The following is a 21690-nucleotide window of genomic DNA, read 5'->3' on the forward strand; positions in this document are numbered from 1 at the left end:
ATTTCCCGATTATATGCAACAAAAATTCTCAACATTCATTTCTAATACTTTGAATTCCAACTTCTCTCCCACCCACCTCCCTCCCCAGCCCTACTGAGAAGGCAAGCAATTCAATACAGACTAAATATGTGTTGTTTTGCAAAAGACTTCTATAGTAATCATGACGGGTAATACTAATCATATTGCCCTCTGACCTACCCTATTCCCCCTTATTTTATCCCCCTACAATTGACCTTGTCCTTCTCGAAAGTGTTTAATTCTAGTTACTCTCTTGTCCCATTTGCCATCCTTTCTAACATTCCCCTCCCTCCACATGTGGCCTCCTCTCCTACTTTCCAGTGGTGTATGTAAATTTTCATATCAAATTTAGTGAGCATGTTATTCCTTCCTTCAGTCACATGTGGGGAGAGTAGCTTTATTTTCCCGCTCTCTCCTTCTCCCTTATCCCTTCCATTGAATAAGATTTTTCTTATCTCTTTTACGAGTTATAGCTTGCCCCATTCCATTACTCCCTTTCTCTTCCCGGAATTTTCCTCCTTCATCCCTTAATTTTTATTTTATTTTATTTGTGTGTGTGTGTGTGTGTGTGTGTGTGTGCGTGTGTGTGCGTGTGTGGATATCATCTCTTCTGATATAACACACCCTGTGCTCTCTATCTATCTATGAGTGTGTGTGTGTGTATGCAATCTCTCTAACTATCCAAATACTGAGAAAAGATTCAAGATTTAAAAATATTGTCTTTCCATGTAGTAATGTAAAGAGTTCAGCTTTAGAGAGTCTTTTATGATTTTTCTTTTCTGTGTACCTTTTCATGCTTTTCTTGATTCTTGTCTTGGGAAGTCAAATTTTTAAATACAGATCTGGTCTTTTCCTCAGCATGAAATCTTGAAATTCTACTATATCACTGAATGACCATTTTTTTTCCTTTGAAGTATTATATTCAGATTTGCTGGGTAGGTGATTCTTGGCTTCAATCCCATTTCTTTTGACTTCTAAAATATCTCATTCCAAGCCCTTCAATTCATGAATGTTGAAGCTGCCAGATTCTGTCTTATCCTGATTGTATTCCCACAGTATTCAAATTGTTTCTTTCTAGCTGCTTGCAGTATTTTCTCCTTGATCTGGGAACTCTGAAATTTGGCCACAATATTCCTAGGAGTTTCTTTGTTCAGGTCTCTTTCAGGAAGTGATCAGTAGATTCTTTAAATATTTATTTTGCCCTCTGGTTCTAGAAAATCAGGGCAGTTTTCGATAATTTCATGGAAGATAATGCTTAGGCTCTTTTTTTCATCATGGTTTTCAGGTAGTCTCATAATTTTTAAATGGTTTCTCCTGGATCTATTTTCCAGGTCAGTTTTTCCAATGAGATGTTTCCCATTATCTTTTATTTTTTTTAAACTTTTGGTTTTGTTTACTAACTACTTGGTTTATCTCATAGTCATTCGTTTCCCTGAACTCAATTCTCTCTTTCAACGAATTATTTTGTTCAGTGAGCTTTTGAACCTTCTCCTCCATTTGGCTAATTCTGATTTTTAAAGCCTCCTTCTACTCATTGGCTTTTTGGATCTCTTTTTCCAATTGAGTTAGCCTCTTTTTAAACTGCTATTTTCCTCAGCATTTTTTTGGTTCTCCTTTAGTAAGGTACTAACTTGTTTTTTAAGGTTTTGTATTACATGAGCCTAGTTTAAGTTCCCTTTAGAGGCCCTGGAGGCAGAGGCTTTGACTTCCTCTGACAGCATGTCTTCTTCTTCCTCATCCAAAAGGATGGGGGGAGACACCTGTTCCCCAAGAAAGTAACCTTCTATGGTCTTATTTTTTTCCCCTTTTTTGGGCATTTTCCCTCTCCACAACCACCTCATCTCCAGTTCCTCGAAGCCAGCACTGGGGGCTGAGATTCAGATGAAGTCCTCCAAACCCTCAGGGGCTTTGGGGGGGGGGGGGCAGGGCTGCTATTTAGTGTGAGATTAAGATCAGCTGCTCAGGTTGGGGCAGGGCCACCACACAGGGCTCAGTTCCCTCAGGGGATTTTTAGTGAGACCTTCAACAATGTATACTGCTACTACCTGCTTTGTGAGCCCTGTCTGCTGTTGCCTCCATTGCTGCCACCTGAGGAGACCCAAGTTATGGGGACATCCTGCTCTCTTCTCTGCCAGCTGAAAAGACCCTCTCACTGACCTTTGGTGCCTGTGGGTTGAGAGATCTGCGCTGCCCCCTGGAGATTCTGTCCCTGAAGTTTACTGGATTCTGCTCCTCTCAGTGTGAAGTGCACAAGCCTGGGCTGGGCTCTGGTTCACATCTGGTGTAACAGACCTTTCCTGGCAGTCTTTCAGGTCCCTCTGGGCTAGAAATCTCCCCGGCTCCATTGTTTGGTGGATTCTGCTGCTCTAGAATTTGTTGAGAGTTCTTCTTTACAGGTATTTTATGGGTTGTGTGGTAAGAGCTACCTTATGTGCGTCTTTCTACTCCACCATCTTGGCTCCACCCCAAAAGTGTTTACTTCTAATTACATCCTCCTCTGATTTGCCTGGAATTTTTTTAAAGTCATTTTTTTCAGTTGTTTGGTTGGTTTTGAGGGGAGAGCTCTAGAAGTTCCTGCTTTTATTCCACCATCTTGGCTCTGCCCCAGTATAGTTTCCTTTTTTTTTCTAGATAAATAGACATACATGATATGATTCAGTTCTTGTTATTCTCCTATTAACTACACTTGTAAATGACTAATTTTGGGGCTCACATAACTAAATCCAAGTTATGGATTATGTGTATCTATCTTACAGACATAATACTTCAATGGAATTGTTTAGCTACTATAAAATTAGTCTTGCAAACATGGGTTGGTTAAATGATGGTGATGTCATACTTTGGTGACTGAAAAATATCTGGTATATTTTTGTGAATGTTTGATTCTTCATTAGAATACATCATAGGTTATAACCTTGGAAAACAGACTGATAAATTACAGTCTTGAAGACTATAAAGGATTCTTACATAGATGAGGCTGACTAATTGTTCTGATATCCAATAAGAACTAAAATATAGAGAATAGGTTGAACCTGTAGATTGAAAGTAATCATATATCAGGCTAAATCACCTAACAAAAAACTGGAGTGTGGAAATTGTGGAAGCTTCTTTGCTGGAGCGATTTTTCCTTGTTTTTGTTTTTGTTTTTTTTGTTTGTTTTGTTTGCTTTTGCTTTTAAAGGAAAAATTCCAACCATTTGCTTTAAGTGTAGAAACCTGCCTTAAGACAAGGGAATTGTCAAGGATAAGGCTTTGGACTAGGATTCAGACAGTATGGGTTCTGTTCCTACTCTGTACCTAATTAAGAATGTGACCTTAAGCAAACTATGACTTTAATGAACCTTTTCTGTTAAATTTCAGGGCTGGAAGCTTTTAGGTCTCATTCTACTCAAAAATATCATGTGTTAAGTGATCTCTACATATTTCATATGTAATTATATCTTCATTTATATTTCCTGAGCATGAAATAAATTAAGTGATTTTATTTCTGGCTTTGATACCTGTAATGGTCATTAAAGAGTAAAAGTGTTAGCTCATAAATCACTATGAAGAATTACTCAGACAGGATGTTGTCTGCCAATAACATGAAGCATGCCTTTTGACTGCCAAAATGTTGACCGATTATATTTAGCTCACATGATTCCCCCCGGGACAATATTCATTTATTTGATGTGTATAATTATGTGATTTCTTTATAACCTTGGGTGAATAACTAAAGCACCAAATAAGTGTTGCCTTTCTGATGCCTCCAGGAGGGACAAAGTAGCTCTAAGAAAGAAGATGAAAATACAACCATACTGGGCATCAGAAAAGAGAGTTTGTCTCAGTGTACATAAATGTGCCAAGCAGGAACCAGGAAACAGATGATTCCCGTTACTCAAAGCAGAAAATTTTGGTCTAGAATAGATAAAGAAAAGAATCATGTTATCCATAACCAAAAGGTATCAGGCATTAAAACCCATATTAACACCTGCTAGATCTCCTTACTGAAGCATTTGGAAAAAGTTTTCTTCACCATGCTCATTCTCAGGAACTCACAAGGTATATACACATAAGTATATATGTGTCCATGTACATGTAAATATGCACACATATCCACACATACATGTATGCATGTACATGTATATATACACATAGATGCACACATGTATACTTATATAAACACACACACAGATATATGGAGGGGGTGTCTATAAGTTGTTCTACTAATGACTTATTTTTTCCTGGTGTGGAGATTACTGTTCACGAATTTGCAATCAGATTATTTTAGATGTTTCCATGTTTGAAAGAATGAAACTATGAGTCAAATGAAATACTGTTTATTGTTTGAGAACAAGCATAGAAGAGGATCATCACCAAAATTTTTGCTCTGAGGAAATCATGTTCAATTTAATTTTACTTTTACCTCCACCCAGCCAATCTCCCCAGGTTAGAGGAGAAGGAGCACAGCTCAGCAGGTCCTCAAGATCATCTAATAAAATATGCAGAGTTAATTTTCTTTCTCAGTAGAAAGAATATCACCTCTTCAAAACAATAAAAGGATCACAAAGAGTTGAGTATGACTCAAAATGACCCCACCTTACCTCAATCAGAAAAATAGAAGAAACAGTATTTCATTATTAGTCTTTTGGAATCATGTTTGATTATGGCCAGGATTTTTTTCAAGTCCTAAGATTCCTAAGCAGTTTACAAACACATGTGTATATATCCTTCAATTTTCCAAGATTAACAACTATAATTGGCTTACCACCTGTTTAATTTTGCTGTTCTAAACCTCCAAGACTTATATGGATTCAGTATATTCATTTGAAAACTCCTATGTTTAATGGCTAACATGCTCCCTAATGTGTTATGCTAATGAGGGTTAAAGATCTTCCCCATCCAAGTCAGGAGATTAAGGGAAGCTAGATTAGGGGAGATTTTTGTTGTTGTTGTTGAAAGTGCCACACCTGTTGTTAATTTTTAATGAGACACTGGTTCTCAAGGGTTGTGATGCCCTCTGGCTCTGAAAACCGTATAAAAACTTTGAGGTGAGGGTTTACTTTGGGAATTGCTTATTGGAAGTGTTTGTTTGGCAACACAAGACTTTGGGAAGCTGCTTAGGAGCCCCCTATCTCACTTTGAAAACCCAGTTATTGGTGCTTCTTTCTCTGGTAACTATGTATGTATGTAATTGTCAGACACTTGCATCTCTCTGTTGATCTGTGATGTATGTATTGCTTATGTTCAGGCAGTTGGAAGCCCTGTCTTTTGATTTTTATTTCTCTGTATTTTCTCCGAAGTCCAGGGTGCTGACTTTTCCCCCTGAACTAACTGAATGATACATATGCTTGATTAAAGTAATTGTTGATCCCTCAAAAGTTGCTTTCCTTTTAGAAAAGCAGATTTAACAACCTATACAGCAGGCCCTCCTGTGTATGCTGGAGTCCTTCCTGATACATACTGCTAAACCCATAATTGCCAATTACCCAAACTTTCATTCTTTAAGATCTCACAGGTATAAAATAGTTCAGTATTTTGGAGTTTATGTTAGTGTGATTTTTCAATGGAAAACTTTAATTCTAAGGAAGTAAGTTAACTGAGATATGGAAGATTATTATCACCTGAAATTATTCAAACATATGCTTGGGGGCCAAAGAAAAAACACATCTTCAGCTGAGAAGAACAGTATCTCTTATTCACACACTGCTAAAACTCTTACTATGAATTTTCAAAGAAAAAGAAAAACCTTAAAAAATTTCAGCAATATTATCACTAGAGCTACCTAATATTTCCCTAGAGATACCACATTTAAACATGTTCAATTTACATCTGATTTGACCAAAGTTTTCAGTAACTTTATTGTGATTGAATGAATCCCAAAGAGACACGTGGCTTTGAATAATGTAGCACTATATTGATATTACAGGACTTTTAAAAGAATAATTACTATGTTTCTCAGCCTAATAATGAGAGAAGACAAGAATGTCTCCACATATTAATTCAAGCCATTGAATATTTGAACATTGAACAAATGCTGTGTACAGAGTACTCTGTTTGGGAATGTGACAGATAAAATAAGACAATCCATTCCTTTCAACCTCTTTAAATCTAATGATGAGTTAAAGTATTTTTTTTTTAGTTTTTGTTTGTTTGTTTTGCAGAAACGTATCAATTCCTTTTTATTTAACAAAAAAGAAAACCCAAAACATGAGAGGACACTTATGGCACCGGTAGGACTGCAGGTAGTCTACAACATCTTTGTGTCACTTCCCACCATCTGCACCTCTTTCTTGTCCCTTTTCTCTTAGCCACACTTGTTTCCAGCTCTTTTCTTCCTTGGTGACTATCCCTTTAGACCTACCAGGGCCAAATGCCAACCTATTCAGCCTTTCTCCTCACTCGGGGACTAAGAGGTCACTGATGAGCCATGAGAGAGATCCAAAAGCAGCACGGGTAATGTCAGATTCAAGGAGCTTTCCTAATTTTGGAGCTTTTTCTTCGTAAAGGTTTAATTTTGGATGACCTGTTGTGACTATGGTACTTTTTATATAAACATGTAAGTGCTTGCTGTCTTGCCATGTCCAGAATGAAATGCTCTCTTCTTCATGTTAATAACTCTTATTCCATTGAAATGGAAAAACAGAGGTAAAATCAGTGTTGGTCATGATCAACCCCAAATAAAACTAAGAAAAAGAGGTTTCATGAATACAACTGGCAAGAAAGCCTGTAAATTCTCCCATTATGGTCAGCTATGAAGGACATCAGTTGTACACATAAGTAAACAAAAATAAAAGTCAGTGGTCACTTGATATCAAGAATCAGCTGGCCCTGAGTTCTGAATGGAAAGTTAGATGAGGGATTACAATCTCGTGCTTTTTTTTTGAAGAGATCTCCAGAAAATATTTTGGCAATAGAAGAAGAAATTTCCTTTTGTTGCTCTTTCCATTTCAGTATATTTTCTATCAGTTCTTCTGTCTCTCCCTCCAAGACACTCATTTTTGTCAAAGATCTATCCATACTTTTCACACTAGAGTTTAAACAGGAATGTTTCATATGGCCTCAATATGGGATTCTGGTTTCTCAATGAAAGTCACTGCCAGCTCCAGCAACTGTACCACATACCTGTGGTAAATGGCTTCTATAGGCAAGTTCTCCTGGCACAGGGGCTTCATCAGCCTTTGTCGTAGGGCCCTCTTCTCCTTCAGTACAGTCTCCAAGTGTTGATTCATGCTTTGCAGAGTCTCACACTTTTGAGCTAGAAAGAAAGGATGAACGACATCTGCTGTATCCTTTTCTAGTGTTAAGAGGTCAATTTCTAAGGTCTTCTGCCTGATTTCAGCTTGCAAATCTTTAAACTATTTGATTCTGGAGAAGTTTACAAAAAATGAAGCAGGATCTTTATATCAATCTAGTGTCTCCTGAGTGACGACCCCCGAGGCTAAGAATTCGGCCAACAGCAGCCCCGAGGCAGTTGGGAGGCCTCCGGGACCCAAGGGTTGGCAGCCGCTGTGGCTCCAGTAGCCTTCTTGCCCCGCCAGAGAGTTGGATAGAAACTGAGCTCAGCCTTTGGGCAACTGCTGCACGCATTCAGGGGAATCCAAACGCTAAAGTATTTTCTGAAGTAACTAGGATACAAATGAGAAGTTGGTATGGGTTTAGAAGAAGCATGAACACAGTGCTACATGAGGTCCAATAAAAGCCAAACTAAAAATAAAATGATCATTTCTAACTCTGGTAATAAAGGCAGACTTCTTGGGAAAGCTTATATTTGTGCTGGGACTTGAGGCATTGGAAAAATTTCATAGGTGATAATGGAAGGAGGAGTTAATAATTCCTAATATAAGGAAGAACTTGAACAATAGTGAATAGAGAGTAGGGCCAGAGAATAGATGCTCCATTTTTGAAAAAAAAAATATACTGACATATTGAATGTCTATAACATATTATAAAGATATATGCTTGTCCTACACAAGAATAATAAGTGTAAATTATAAATTATTTTTCTGAACACTGTCTACCCAGGAAGACTTAGTCACTTTTAGTTTTAATGCTAAGAATCAGGCTTTTTTGTTTGTTCATATGCTTTGTCCTGATTTGGTTTGGCTGCAGTGGGTTACCCTGCATGCCAAGCACCTGTCTGATTTAGCTCCCATTTACACGCAGTTTTTAAACCATTTTGAAAGAATTTCTGAAGCCACTGTCGCATTAGAACCCATTTTTCTTACTGAAAGAATGGTTTTGTGAACTGAATGACTTCTGCTAGACTCTGTAGGAATCCATATAATAGATATTTCCTGTTCCCTGCACTGCATGCCAATGAGCTTGATCAGGTATAAAAAGATCAAATTGTCCCTAATGACTTAGAATGAAGACAAAGAAATTAATACAGAAATTCCTGGATATCGTTTAGGTGTAGCGTGAAGTCTTTAGAGAGAAGAGTAAAATAAGGAGTCAGTACCTCAGGCATACTCCCAAAAAGTGAATTTATATCAGCTAGAGACTGACAACATGAAAATAGGTTCTGTATTGTTTGAGGGTAAGTACCATTTCTTATGGCCAGAGGATCATAGATTTAAAGCCAGAGGAAACCTTAGATATTTCATGGAGAGGAAAATGAGACACAGGGAGGTTAAGAGATTTACCTTAGTTCAAACTTAGTGGTACTAGCTTTAAAATAACATTCAAAAACTTGGTAAGCAACAGAAGCAGATACTGAGCACATAAATTTTTATTACATATCTGGCATTCTTTTTTCTTTATACTAAAGAATAAACCTAAACCTTCCAGGCTTCTAGTTTTGGCAATTTTTTTAGGGTTGCTTTACTATCTATTAAGAAATTTAGCTCTCTTTAAGTAGCATTAGCCAGGTTAGCACTCTCCTTTCAGCTATAAGGACTATGTACTCTTATTCACGCTTCTCATTTCTAAATTTTAATAAAATGTTACTTAACTGAGCTTAGCTAATCACAAGTAAATGATAGATTGATAGGTAGATAGAGAGACAAATCTATGTATACAGTAAGGTAGACATAAATATAAATATGTGCCAATTTTATATATGTATACATATATCTATGTATGTATATATGTGTATATATGTATGTATATATGCATGCATCAGTAAGCACCCCAACATATGCAGGATGGTCTGCTATCACAGGTTCTTAGATCTGTTGTCATAAAAGGAAAGGCAACTTTTGAGAGGCTAAGAATCATTTTAATCATGCACATGTATAATCCTTCCTTTAACCAAGTATATGTATCATTCACCTAATTCAGGGGAGTCAGAACCCTGAACTTCAAAGAAAATACAGAGAAATTATAGATCAAGAGAAATGGCTTCCTATGTCTGAATTCAACAGGCACGAATAGCTGCTAGACCATAGTTACTCGAGAGGGAAGCAGTGACATCTGGATATTCCAAACCAGGGGGTTCCTTAGTGGTTTCTCAGAGTCCTTGTCTGGCCAAACAAACACTTCCAGTAAACCCCAAAGTAAAACCTCACCTCAGAGTATGCGTACCTTTTTTAGATCCATAGGACATCACAGACCTTGAGAACCAATGCCTCATTAACAAAAGGCTTGGGACTTCCCACAAATCTTCCCTAATCAAACTCCCCTTAATGGACAGGCCCATTATTAGGTGAGGACAATTTTTATTCACACAAAAATAGATGCTAATACAAATACATATACTACTTCTAGTTAAAGAAACTCTTTATTTCTGTACTTTACTCATAGTAAAGACTCTTGATTGATAAAGACAAGTTTCAATCAGAGCCACTTAATTATGCCAAGAAAAAATTATTGAAAGAGCCTATTTGCTGGCCATCACAATATTTTATATAAATATATGTGTATATATATATATTTAAGTTTATATATATAAATATATATATACATATATTTAAGTTTACGTATATATATTTAAGTGTAAGGATACATAAATATATAGAAATATCAACATAGGTATACATACACACATACATACATATAGTCATATATGTACATAAATACTTATGTGACATATATGTTTATATAAAAATGCCTTTCATAACTGAAAGAAAAAAGGAAGAAGCTGTTTTTAGTCTAAATAAATGTACCCTTAGAAAAGTGACTTATTTTATCCAGCTCTCAGTTTGCTCATTTGTAAAATTAGTTGGTTCAGCTATAATCTTAAAGTTTCCTTTTAGTTATTATATAGCATAATTTTAAAAGACATATGAAATGCTCTCTTCAGTTTTGAGCACCACATTGTAGGAAGGTTATTGAAAAGTTTGAATTTAGGTATGAGGAGATGATGTGGAAAGACAGAAAAAAACATCTTATATGAGCTATATGAGGCTTATTTGAATGAATTAGGGATAATTAACCAGTATAAGAGTAATTTTAGAGATGTCAAATAGCTACCTTCAGGTACCAGAATTACTTTTCTCTGAAAGAGTTATTACATTTGCTTTGTTTGCCTGTAGATATGCAAGCTAGGAGCAAAGCAAGGCAAAGGTTAGAGTTGCATAAAGATTTTGACAATATAAAGAAAATCTTAGAAATATAGTGTCCAGAAAGTGGAAAGTCAGATTTCTGTGAAGATGACAGAATTAAAGAATACAAGACAGCCTAATTTCCTCTTCCCTATGAAAATTCTAGTAGGTATTACAACACATTGTGACTTAGCTACTAAAATCTTAAGAGCAAATTTAAATGATGTTCAAAAAATTAATATGAATTTGAACAACCAAGATGTCAGAAAGGAAGCAAGGACTTACCTGAGTTTTCCTCCAATCCCTCTAAAGACTTTTAATCATGCCTGAAACAAAATCGTGGAGAGGCATAATCCAAAAAAGATGAGATGAAACAATTTTCCAGTCCAAGACAATTTAAAAGTTGTCTGTCACACCATTGTGATGGTCAATTACAATCCAGTGCAGGCTGTGCTAACATAGACCAGGCACCCCCAAATCAGGAGCAGATCATAAGCTAGAGTGACTGCTTCCAGAACTCTTAGCCCACAGATCACAAAAGAGTCAAACACTTGTCAAAAGTGGATTACAGGAGTCTCTTTGTTTGCATTGGCGGCAGGACTCTGCTGCTTTGTCCATTCTCAGATTCAGGTTGTGGTGTTGGGTGACAGTCCTAGAATGAGGAAGAGTGCTGGCACATCAGAGATTGTGGTCTTAGTGGAATAGGGACCCTCACCACAGTTACAGAGTAGAAAAGAGTGCTTATGGTCGCTCACAGACCAAAGCACAGGCCAGGAGTATAGCAAACACACCTCTATTTAGCTCATACCACCTTGGAAAAGGGGAAAAATTGCTGGTGCCTACAAATATCTCTGAAAACATCTGCACAAAATCTCTTCAGCATGGGACAGTGCACCATCCACCCTTGAAACAGGGTTCAACTGCAGCAGGGTTAAAAGTCAAGAAATATATTCGGAAAATGATCAAACAACAGAAAAATACTCTGACAATAGAAAATTACTATAGTGACCAGGAAAATAAAAATAGACACTCAGAAGTCAGCAAAGTCAAAATCCCTTCATTCAAATGCTCCAAGAAAAATATGAATTGATCACAGGCCATGGAAGAGCTCAAAAAGTATTTTGAGAATCAAGCAAGAGGGGTGAAGGAAAAATTGGGAAGAGAAGTGAGTGATGCAAGAAAATCATGAAAAACAAATCAACAGCTTGCCGAGGGAGACCCCAAAAATAAAAACAAAGAAAATAACACCTTACAAACAGATTAATCAAATGGTAAAAGAGGTACAAAATCCAATGAAGGGAAAAATGTTGTCAAAAGTACACTTGGCCAAATGGAAAAGGGTATGTAAAAGTTCACTGAGGAAAATAATGCCTTAAAAAGGAGAACTGAACAAGTGAAAGCTGATTATGAGAAATTAAAAAACAAAACAAAATAAAAAAATTTAAAAAGACGACAACGTGAAATATCTCATTGGAAAAACAATTGACCTGGAAAATACATCCAGGAGAGACAATTTTAAAAATTATTGGACTACCCGAAAGGCATGATAAAAAAAATGACCTTTGATATCATCTTTCAAGAAATTGTCAAGGAAAACTGCCTGCTATTCTAGACTAGAGGGTAACATAGACATTGACAGCATCCACTGATGACCTCCTGAAAGAGATCCAAAAATTAAAACTCCCAGGAATATTACAAAGAGATTGTACGTCTCCCAGTTCACAAAGAAAATGATGTACAGAGCCATAAAGAAACAATACAATTATCATGGAGCCATAGTCAGGATAACACAAGATTTAGCAGCTTCTATATTAAAATACTGGAGGATTTGGGATATGAGATTTTAGAGGTCAAAGGAGCCAGGGTTACAATTAACAATCACCCCCCCAACAAAAGTTGAATAGTTATTCAGGGGGAAAAATAGACATTCAATGAAATAGAGTACTTAAGAGCATATCTGACAAAAAGACCAGAACTGCATATAAAATTCAATTTTAAAATAAAAGAATTAAGAGAAACACAAAAAGGGAAACAGGAAATAGAAATCACAGGAAACTTAAAAAGATTTAGCTATTTCTGTTTCTATATTGGAAGAGGACATTTTTAAATCATAAGAACTACATTTCTCTCCATTCTATCCTAAGATAGTACACTTAGATGGAATACAGAAAAAAGGCACAGGTGTGAGTTGAATATGATGAAATGATATCTTTAAAAATAAAGTTAAGAGGTGAGAAAGAGGAATGCACTGGGTAAAAGGGGAAGGTGAACAATGGGGATACATTATCTCACATAAAAGATGCAAGCGAGATATTAGAGTAGAGTGGAAGATGGGGAATCTGGTGGAGAACTTTAGAATATTACTATCTACAGAATTGGCTCACAGAAAGCATAACATGCACAATCAATTGAGTATATAAATTTATCTTACTCTGTAGGAAAATAGGAGTGGACATGGATAAGAGAACGGGGGTAGTCATAGGAGGGAGGATGAACTGGTGGAGGCAATAGTCAGAAGAACAATACTTTTGAGGAGAGACAATAGAATAAGTAAGGAAACAACAGGGTTTAAGGAAATGCAATATATCTGTGAAACAAAAATAATCGTAATTGTGAAATTTTTTGAAGGAAGTTTATCTGATAAAGTCCTCATCTCTCAAATATACAGCAAATTGACTCAAATTTATAAAAATAAAAGCCATTCCACAATTTACAAATGATCAACAAAAATGAAGTCAGTTTTCAGATGAAGTAATCAAAGTTTTCTATAACCACAGAGGGAAAATGCTCTAAATCACCACTGATTGGAGAAAAAAAATTAAAATAATACTGAGTACTGCCAATAGTGCATGTAAATAGAAGGACAAATGTTGGAGAAGATGTGGAAAATGTGAGGCACTAATGCACTCTTGGTGAAGCTGTGAACTCAGTCAACCACTACATTGAGCAAATTGAAATTATGCCTAAATGATTATAGCAGCTCTTTTATGGTGGTAAAGCAGTGAAACTTAGGAGATAACCATCAATTGGAGAATGACTGAACAACTTGAGGTATATTTGTGATGGAATACTATTGTGATATAAGAAATGATGATCAAAACGCATTCAGAAAAATCTGGAGAGACTTAAATGAACTGATGCAAAGTGAACTCAGTAGAAAAAGGAAAACAGGGGCGGAGCCAAGATGGTGGAGTGAAAGCAACGACTTACCTAAGCTCCTGGACAAACTCCTCTGGATATCTCTGAAAGGAGAATCTGACCAAACTTTGGAGGTGCGGAATCCAGTGGGTGACAGACTTTGACGGATTCAGAGCCCAGGTTAGACTGGAAGGTCCACGGGAAGGATCTGTTCCGTGGGGGTGAGCCCCCAGCGCACAGCACAGCGTGGTCAGCGCAGCAGGGGAGAAGGGACCTGAGAAGCCTGAGAGCGGTGGGTGGAACCAGTGGAGCAGGAGACCAGCCAAACAGAGCCGGGGAGAGACACTGAGCACCAGATATCAGTGCAACAGTCCTTGAAACCTTCAGCCTGAAGAATAAACTTTGGTAAGTCACCTACTTGAAATTCCGGGAGCCAGGATGGCGCAGTGATCAGTAAATGCTCTCTCCTCCACCCTGATGACCGTGAAAGAACCATAAAATATTTCCCCAGAAAAATCCTAGATCAGTGGGAACAGCAGAAGGGGTCAAATAGTCTCATAACACCAGAGGCTAGGAAAAGAGCAAAGGGGGATTCTTCCTACTGTGGCTGAGGCGATCCGAAGGACAGAGGACCCAGGGCAGAGAAAATTCACACTGAGACCCAGGCAAGCCTCAGCCCTGGGGAGAGGAGCTCCAGGAGAGGTGGGAACACGCATTAGCATATAGGCGTGCCTCAGCCCTCCAGGGGAAAAGGGAAGACAATAGGAAAGCTGGGATCACCATCCCCTGACCTTGCCTTTGCCTCAGTTCAGCTGAGGAGATCTCCTGTGACCAGACCACTCCTCCCACACACTTAACAAGCTAACCCCAGGGTTGATCTGGGAAACAAAAAACAAAAATCTGCTTTTAGCTTTTTCACACATCAGTTCAACACAAAGTTCTGTACCTTTTGACTGAAAGAACCAGAAGCTACAACACTCAGACAACATCATGAATAGGAAAAAGCAGACGAAAAGTGAAAAAACCATAGAATCTTTCTATGGGGATAAAGACCAAAACACAAACACCAAAGAGGTCAGAGCTGAGACTGTACTTCCATCTGAAACTTCAGAATTGACTATGAACCTCTTGCAAGCACAACTAGCTTTCCTGGAACAGCTGAAGAAGGAAATAGAAGAAAAACTGGCCAATGATTTTAAAATTATAAAAAAAGAATTCACTGATGAGAACATCACTTTGAAAAGGAAAATTGAACAAATGGAAAAGGAAGTTCAAAAATTAACTGGAGAAAATAATTCCCTAAAAGGAAGAGTTAATCAAATGGAAAAGGAAACCCAAAACCTAATTGGGAAAATTGATCAAATGGAAAAGGAAACACAAAACCTAACCCCGAAAATTGGTCGAATGGAAAAGGAAGTACAAAAATTAAATGGAGAAAAGAGCTGCTTAAAGGGAAAAATTGGTCAGATGGAAAAGGAGATGCAAAAGTTAACTGAAGAAAAAAATACGATGAAGATTAGAATTGGGCAAGTAGAAACTAATGACTTAATGAGGCAGCAAGAATCAGTCAAACAAAATCTAAAGAATGAAAAGATAGAAGAAAATGTAAAATATTTAATTGGAAAAACAACTGACCTGGAAAATAGATCCAGGAGAGAAAATTTCAGAATTGTTGGCCTGCCAGAAACACATGATGAAGAAAAGAGTCTGTACAGTACCTTCCAGGAAATCATTAAGGAAAACTGCCCAGAAGTACTAGACTGAGAGGGCAAAATATTCATTGAAAGAATCCCCCGTTCCCCTCCCCAAAGAGATCCCAAACTCAAAACACCAAGAAATATCATTGCCAAATTCAGACCTATCAAGTGAAGGAGAAAATACAACAAGCAGCCAGAAAGAACCGATTCAAATATCAAGGACATAGAGTCAGGATCACACAGGACCTTGCAGCTTCTACATTAAAAGATCAAAAGAATTGGAACCCAATATTCCATAAGGCAAAGGAGTTGGGACTTTAACCAAGGATCAACTACCCAGCAAAGTTCAGCATAACATTTCAGGCAACGAGAAAGTCATTCAGTGAAATAAGGGATTTCCAGAGCTTCCTGACCAAAACGCCAGAACTCAATAGACAATTTGATCTTCAAATGCAGGTCCCAAGAGAATCATAAAAAGGTAAAGAGAGGGGAAAAAACAAAAACAAAAACTTGTTACTCAATTAAGGCAAACTGTTTACCTCCCTATAAGGGAAGATGATACCTGTTAATCTTGAGAACTGTGCAGCTATTATGATAAAAGGGATATACATAGAGGGAACAGGTATAAAGTAAATGATGTCATGTCAAAAATATGATTTAAGTATGAGAAGATATTGTAATAGGAGGTGTGAAAAGGAGGAAGCAGAAAATGGCAAATTACATCACAGGAAGAAGTACAAAACTATAGTAGAGGGAAGGAGGGGAGGGAGATGAGCATTGTTTGAGAGGTACTCTTATCTGATTTGTTTAAAGGAGGGAACAATAATCTTAAATAGATAATCCTAACTAGTTCTATAGGTAGTAGGAGGGGAAGGGGGAAGAAAGGGGAGGGAGGCTAAAAGGGAGGGAAGAAGCAATAAGAGTAAAGGAGAGTAAAAGGGAGGGAGGCTAAAAAAGGAGGGGAAGGCTGCAGGAGGAAGGGGTGAAAAGTGAATACTATTGAGGAGGGGAAGGGAGATGGGAGAGCTAAAAGCACAAATGGTGGGAAAGAGGATGGAGGGAAATACACAGATTGTAATCATAACGGTGAATGTGAATGGAATGAATTCTCCCATAAAACGGAGATGGATAGCAGAATGGATTAAAAGCCATAATCCAACAATATGCTGCTTACAAGAAACACATTTGAAATGGGGGGATACATATAGGATAAAGATCAAAGGATGGAGCAGAATATATTATCCTTCAGCTCATGTAAGAAAGGAAGGAGTAGCAATCCTAATCTCAGACAAAGCAAAAGCAGAAATAGATCTAATCAAAAGAGATAAGGATGGAAACTATATCCTGCTAAAAGGCACCATAGACAATGAAGCAATATCATTACTAAACATGTATGCTCCAAGTGGTATAGCATCCAGATTCTTAGAGCAGAGGATGTGGAGTTGAAGGCAGAAATTGACAGCAAAACTATATGAATGGGGGACCTCAACCTCCCCCTCTGTGAACTCGATAAATCTAACCTCAAAATAAAGAAGAAAGACGTTAAGGAGGTAAATAAAACTCTGGATAAGGTAGATATGATAGATCTTTAGAGAAAATTGAATGGGAATAGAAAGGAATATACGTTTTTCTCAGCAGTACATGGAACATTTACAAAAATTGACCATGTACTACGACATAAAAATCTCACAATCCAATGAAGAAAGGTAGAGAAAATCAATGCATCCTTCTCAGATCATAACGCAATAAAAATTACATGTAATAAAAGGCCATGGAAAGAAAAACCAAAAATTAACTGGAAACTAAATAATCTAATCCTAAAGAAGGGTTGTGTTAAAGAAGAAATCATAGAAACAATCAACAATTTCATTCAAGAGAATGACGATAGTGAGACAACATACCAAATCTTATGCGATACTCCAAAAGCAGTTCGTAGGGGAAGTTTTATATCTTTGAATGCTTACATAAATAAAATAGAAAAAGAGGAGATCAATGACTTCGGCTTGCAGTTGAAAAAGCTAGAAAAAGAACAAATTGAAAATTCCCAAGTAAATACCAAATTAGAAATACTGAAAACCAAAGGAGAGATTAATAAAATTGAAATTAAGAAAACTATTGAATTAATAAATAAAATCAATAGTTGGTTTTATGAAAAAACTAATAAAATTGATAAACCTTTGGTCAATCTGATTAAAAAAAAGAAAGAAGAAAATCAAATTACTAATATTAAAAACGAATAAGGTGACCTCCAACGAGGAGGAAATTAAAACAATAATTAGAAACTACTTTGCCCAACTTTATGCCCACAAATTCGATAATCTAAACGAGATGAATGAATATTTTAAAAAATACAAATTGCCCAGATTAACAGAAGAGGAAGTTGAATACTTAAACAACCCCATCTCAGAAAAAGAAATTGAACAAGCCATCAATGAACTCCCTAGGAAAAAATCTCCAGGGCCGGATGGATTCACAAGTGAATTCTATCAAACATTTAAAGAACAGTTAATTCCAATACTATATAGAGTATTTTTGAAAATTGGGGAAGAAGGAGTCCTCCCAAATTCTTTCTATGATACAAATATGGTTTTGATACCCAAACCATGAAGAGACAAAACAGAGAAAGAAAATTATAGACCAATTTCCCTAATGAATATAGATGCAAAAATTTTAAATAAGATTTTAGCAAAATGAATACAGCATCTTATCACGAGATTAATACATTATGATCAGGTAGGATTCATACCAGGATTACAGGGCTGGTTCAATATTAGGAAAACTATTAGCATTATCGATCACATCAACAACAAAGCTAACAAAAACCATATGATTATCTCAATAGATGCAGAAAAAGCTTTTGACAAAATACAACACGCATTCCTACTAAAAACACTGGAGAACATAGGAATAAAGGGAACTTTTCATAAAATAATAAGCAGTATCTATCTAAAACCTTCAGCAAGCATTATATGCAATGGGGATAAGCTAGATGCATTCCCAATAAGATCCGGGGTGAAACAAGGATGTCCATTGTCACCAATATTATTCAATATGGTACTAGAAATGTTATCTGTAGCGATTAGACAAGATAAAGATACTGAAGGAATAAGAATAGCCAAAGAAGAAACTAAGTTGTCACTCTTTGCAGATGATATGATGATTTACTTAGAGAATCCCAGAGATTCAAGTAAAAAATTACTTGAAATAATAAACAACTTTGGCAAAGTTGCAGGTTCAAAATAAACTCACACAAATCTTCTGCATTCCTATATATTAGCAACAAAGTCCAACAGCAAGAGATAGAAAGAGAAATCCCATTAAAAGCTAGGGTAGACAGTATAAAATACTTAGGAGTCTACCTGCCAAAACAAACCCAGGGATTATATGAACACAATTACAAGACACTTTTTGCACAAATAAAGTCAGATTTAAGTAAGTGGAAAAATATTAGTTGCTCATGGGTAGGCCGTGCTAATATAATAAAAATGACAATTCTACCTAAATTGATTTACTTATTTAGTGCCATACCAATTAAACTATCAGACAATTATTTTCTAGAGCTGGATAAAATAATATCAAAATTCATTTGGAAAAACGAAAGGTCCAGAATATCAAAGGGACTAATGAAAAGAAATGATTAGGAAGGTGGCCTAGCGCTACCAGACCTCAGATTGTACTATAAAGCAACAATTATCAAAACCACTTGGTATTGGCTAAGAAACAGAGAGGTAGACAAGTGGAATAGAGTTCGCACTCAAGACACAGTAGGCAAGGAATATTGCAGTCTTCTGTTTGATAAACCCAAGGACCCCAGATTCTGGGATAAGAACTCACTGTTTGACAAAAATTGCTGTGAAAACTGGACAACAGTGTGGCGGAAATTAGGCATAGACCCATACATGACACCGTACACAAGAATAAAGTCCAAATGGGTACATGATTTAGGTATAAAGATTGATACCATGAATAAACTGGAGAAGCAAGGAATATTGTGTTTACTAGATTTATGGAGAAGGGAAGACTTTTTTACTAAAGAAGAGATAGAAAGCATTATGAAATGCAAAATGGATAATTTTGATTACATTAAACTGAGCAGTTTTTGCACAACCAAACCCAATGCAACCAAAATCCGGAGGGATGTAGTAAATTGGGAAAGAATTTTTACAGCTAAGCTCGGGAATAAAGGCCTCATTTCTAGAATATATAGAGAACTGACTCAAATGTATAATCATACAAGTCATTCCCCAATTGATAAATGGTCAAAGGATATGAACAGGCAATTTTCGGAAGAAGAAATTAAAGATATCTATAATCATATGAAAAAATGCTCTAAATCACTATTGATTAGAGAGATGCAAATCAAAACAACTATGAGGTACCACATCACACCTATAAGATTGGCAAACATGACAGAACAAGAAAATGATAAATGCTGGAGAGGATGTGGGAGAGTTGGAACACTAATTCATTGTTGGTGGAGCTGCGAGCGCATCCAACCATTCTGGAGAGCAATTTGGAACTATGCCCAAAGGGCTACAAAAATGTCCATACCCTTTGACCCAGCAATATCGCTACTAGGACTGTATCCCCAAGAGATCATGAAAATGGGAAAGGGTGCCACATGTACAAAAATATTTATATCAGCACTCTTTGTAGTTGTCAAAAACTGGAAGTCAAGGGGATGTCCATCAATTGGGGAATAGCTGAATAAATTATGGTATATGAATGTAATGGAGTACTATTGTGCCATAAGAAATGATGAACAATAAGACTTCAGAGAGGCCTGGAAGGACTTATATGACCTGATGCTGAGTGAAAGGAGCAGAACCAGGAGAACTTTGTGCACAGTAACGACCACAGTGTGCGAGAGTTTTTTCTGGTAGACTTGGAATTTCGTAATAACGCAAGAACTTCTTAAAAAAAAAAATCCCAATGGCGGTTCTCTAAGGCAAAATGTCTTCCACACTCAGAGAAAGAAATATGGAAGTCATTCGCAGAATGTAGCAGATCATGTTTGTGTATGTGTATGTTTTTGTGTATCATGTTTTGATTTATTATATGATTTCTTCCATTTATTTTAGTCTGACTACATAGCATGACTATAGTGAAAATGTACTCAATAGGAAAGTACATGTACAACCTATACAGAATTGTATGCAGTAGTGGGGAGGGAGGGGGGGGTAGTGGGGGGTAGGTGTGAGGGGGATAAAATCTCAATTGTATGGCAGTGATTTTTAAACATTAAAAAATAATAAAAAAAGTAAAACATTGTACGTAGTAACTACAGTATGGTAAGATGCTCAACTGTCAATGACTTAGTCATTTCTTTTATTTTTTCTTCTTTTTTTCTACTTTATTTTATTTCTATTTTCTATTGTAGTCATGCAACACACTTTCATAATAGTCATATTGTGAAAGACTATATTTTCCTCCATTCTACCCTGCCACCCATTTGTACTATTCTTTCATTTGACCCTGTCCCTCCTCAGAATTGTTTATCTGATTACCTCCTCACCCTATTGGCCTTCCTTTCTATCATTCCTCCTCTCTTATTGTCTCCTCCTATTTTCCTGTAGGTTAAGATAGATTTTTATACCCAATTGATTGTGTATGTTATTCCCTTATTAAGTCCAATCCAATGACAGTAAAGTTCACTCATTCCCTCTCACCCCTCATCCTCTTTCCCTCCACTGTAAAAACTTTTTTTGCCTCTTTTATGTGTTAAAATTTACCCCATTGCCCCTTTCTCTCTCTCCTTGACCTAGGACTATCCTCTTGAGTTCTTTAATTTTATTTTTTGGATATCCCTTCATATTTAGCTCATCCTCTATCTCTCTCCGTGTGTCTGTCTCTGTCTCTGTCTGTCTCTCTGTCTGTCTCTCTGTCTGTCTCTCTCTCTCGCTCTCTCTTTCTATATATACACACACATATACGCATATGTATGTATATCTCTATGTATACACACATGTATCTGTATACAGGTATATGTGTATGCATGTATATATACACATATATGTGTGTAAGTATGTATATTCCTTCTAACTACTCTAATACTGAGAAAGATCTCATGAGTTACAAATATCATCTTTCCATGCAGGAATGTAAACAGTTCAACTTTAATAATTCCCTTATGATTTCTGTTTTCCATTTACCTTCCATGCTTTTATTGATTTTTGTATTTGAAAGATTTTCTTTGCAAACTGTTGAAACGTTTTTTATGATTTTCTTGCATCACTATCATTTCTTTTTCCAATTTCTCTTCTTCTTCTCTTACGTGATTTTCAAAATACTTTTTGAGCATTTCCATGACTTGTGACCAATTCATATTTTTATTAGAGGCTTTGGTTGTAGGATCTTTGACTTTGTTGTCTTCTT

The 21690-nt window shown here is 36.6% G+C and overlaps 1 pseudogene; it reads right to left on the reverse strand.

Annotated features, from left to right (window-relative positions):
- Window positions 1-6817: 6817 nt before the first annotated feature.
- Window positions 6818-7373, reverse strand: LOC140514700 (HAUS augmin-like complex subunit 2 pseudogene; annotated as a pseudogene).
- Between the last annotated feature and the right edge of the window lie 14317 nt (window positions 7374-21690).

The sequence above is a fragment of the Notamacropus eugenii genome, chromosome 7, assembly GCF_028372415.1.
Source record: "Notamacropus eugenii isolate mMacEug1 chromosome 7, mMacEug1.pri_v2, whole genome shotgun sequence".
Classification (NCBI taxonomy): domain Eukaryota; kingdom Metazoa; phylum Chordata; class Mammalia; order Diprotodontia; family Macropodidae; genus Notamacropus; species Notamacropus eugenii.